The sequence below is a fragment of the Nipponia nippon genome, unplaced genomic scaffold (genome assembly GCF_047370975.1).
Source record: "Nipponia nippon isolate SJK-2023a ecotype South Korea unplaced genomic scaffold, ASM4737097v1 scaffold_2, whole genome shotgun sequence".
In the NCBI taxonomy this organism is placed as follows: Eukaryota; Metazoa; Chordata; class Aves; order Pelecaniformes; family Threskiornithidae; genus Nipponia; species Nipponia nippon.
In genome coordinates this window covers 435,259-438,252 of record NW_028262336.1, presented here as the reverse complement: position 1 = coordinate 438,252, position 2,994 = coordinate 435,259, and positions in this window count along the sequence as shown.

Here is a 2,994-nt window from a genome sequence, read left to right as displayed (position 1 = left end):
ATAAGGATTACTTGTGACGTCTTCCCCCCGCCCCCATACCCCCCAACCCCTCTTCCTGCTTCTGTAGTTAGAAAAAGTTTACAGGGAAACTTTTTGTCTTCACTTTCAGTAGTTGATAAAGGCGTCTTCAAAGAAACTTATGTGCTAGCAGGAAAAAACAACCACACATACACAGCTCCATATTCTTGCATACGTGAATACTTCACATACTCAGGTCACAAGATCCCCAAAGCTCTACAGACTGTATATTCAAGAAAGACGTCATGCACACTGCCATCAAGTAATGCCCTCCAAGGTAGACCTTTTTCAAGGCTTAAATGCATATACAGACATTACATTGTTCGGTGTTACCTAACCTGAAGAAGACTTCCATATCCAATTGGTTGTGTGGAAAATGTAATATATGCTTCCCTGGCTTATTGCTGCCAGATGCAAATGTGCTCTGTCCGTACTCTGATAGATGCAAGAAAAGTACAGGGTCTGAATTACTCAGCTTCAGCCAATGACCACAGTCAAACAGATTTTTTCTGAAGTGTGCGTCATATAATTTTGGATAAAATATGTCTTACACATGGATATCTCAGAGCACAAACACACAGAACATCTATGTGAAATAAATTCACATTCTCTCCAAAGAGAGACATGAATTGTGGAATAAATAAAAGTTTTAACAACTTGATTCTCTCCATAACAGTTCAACTTTCCTACTGAATTATTTAACAAACTCTATTGCAGCAGAATGCTACTCAGGAGCACACTCTTCCAACAGAATCCAACAGTAGCCTCTGTTAGATCCAGTATATAGTGTTATTATGGTCTGTGATGACTTAGGAAAGTGAACACCACCTCCATGCCAGATCTTGCAAGACAGCTTTCTCAGCGTCACAGCACCACTGAAACATGTACTAATTCAAAGACCCATGCTCTTCACTGAGAAAGTGATGTGCATTTCATTTCCTGAAACATCCTATGCACACTTACAATGAGGTTGTGACCCAACTACTTTTCAAGATGTGTCCTGATTAGTTTCCAAGGTTTGGAAAAAATTGTCCATACATACACATTCAAAGTATTTCTAGATAGTGTGTGTGTGACAATCCGTATAGTGTGGCAATATCAATGTAACGTTTTGTCTAATTATGTGGTAAAATTACATTTAATCAAGAGTAGGTAGAGGACCTGTTTAAAAGATACTGGTTCATGAAACTGTGTTAACACCAATCATATTCCATTGGCATATTGACCAAAAGACTTATTTGGTCTTCTCAAGTTTCATTTTAAAACTGAATACTTCAGCCAAGGTTTTATTACTTGCCTTAATTTAAATTACATTGTGTTCAAAACCATCATAGCCATTTTATAATCAAAAAGGCAATACATTCCTTGCCCAGAGAAATTTTAAAGCCTAGATAGTGTTCGTTAGAAAAAAAACAAGGAAGAATTAACTTTATTACTTGAAGTTTGGGCGCTGTTAGATGCTGTAATTATGAAGATGGAAGTGTTCAGACACATAGATAAGACAGATAAATAAACTGCACATTGTCATGAACAAATTTGTCCAGTCAGTTTACAAAGATATCTCCACTGTAAGATTACTTATAGTTAACACACATTTGCATACCATTTCTTTGTCTTTACTATACAGTGCAACTACTGAAAAGCATTTGCGAAAGAGTACTAGAACTGTAGCTGTTGTGAGAAAAGATGTAAAATAGGGAAGAGTAGAAAAGGCTCAAAGGCAAATGTGGCAGAAACACATGGAAGACTTAAAGCTATGTTGAAACAAAGAATTATAAGGGCTGAATTTGATTACATATTCCCATTTCTCAGTTTGCACAAAGATTTGGGATTTGACTAGCTGTAAATTAATTTAGGCCACAATGAACAAAGCACCTCTCTATCTGTTGGACAGTATGGATCACAGTAATGCTCCTCTCAGTGATGCAAGAGTTGTGACTACCACATGAGTGTCTTGTTATTTCCACCAAGTCGAATCTCAATCATTTATGGAAGAAGTATTTGCAGATTGGATTCTGATGTTAAGATGAAGGGAAGAGACCTCTTGCAAGGAAAGAAAGGTCAGCAAAGACCTTTATTGCAGTATGCAAGGACCTTTTTTACAGTATTTAGAGCTGTTTGTTTGGTAAATGTAGAAATATATAGCTGCCAGTGACCTGAGAGGTAGCAAGAATTGTAAGTAACTGGTTTCAGCCACATATAAGTCTGTTGTCACAGTATAATCAAAGATGTTAAGAAATTATGCAAGCACTACAGGAATAGGGAAAAAATCAGACCAATGCAGACGGGAAGAAGATTTGGATTTCAGGAGCAAGATCAAAGATTTGGGAAGCTCTGAACAACTGAACAGATAATCTAATTATCTTCAGACTAGTGAACCAAGACATCATATTCCCCTGAGAGACTAGCAAGGTGGGGAGGTAAACGGTTCTGTCCTGGTATTCTGCTTGTTTCAGTCATCTGGGAAGCTGACATCAAACTGGTCCCCACCATGTCTCTGAGCTCCCAGCTGCCGCTTGAGAAGGTCTCAACTCCCAACATCCACTACTCAGTTTTTATTGTCTCAGGGAAGTGATCCTGGTTCCCAGTCCTCAAAGCTGAGAAAATTCCCTTCCAAATCTTTCCACTATGCATCCTTAAGGAAACAAAGACACACAGGCTGGCCATCTCCTGAGAAGCAATGAACAACTGTAAATAGAATCAGTAATGAACGATTTCTTTTATGACTCTTAATGTAAAAGAAAAAGAATCAGAAATGGATTTGTGTTCACCGCTTGAATGGACTTTTGGATGCAGATGAGAGAGCAAAAATAGTCAGCATATTGGCCTTTCTTTTGAGGGAGAAGGAGCACTAGGATCCATAACCCACATTATCTTGCAATAGGCAGAGGCCTCCAGGCCCCAGAGCAGCAGGTTGAAACAAGCTAGTAGCAGTGAGAATATCAGACCAAAACAGGCTTGTTGGGTGCACAGGAT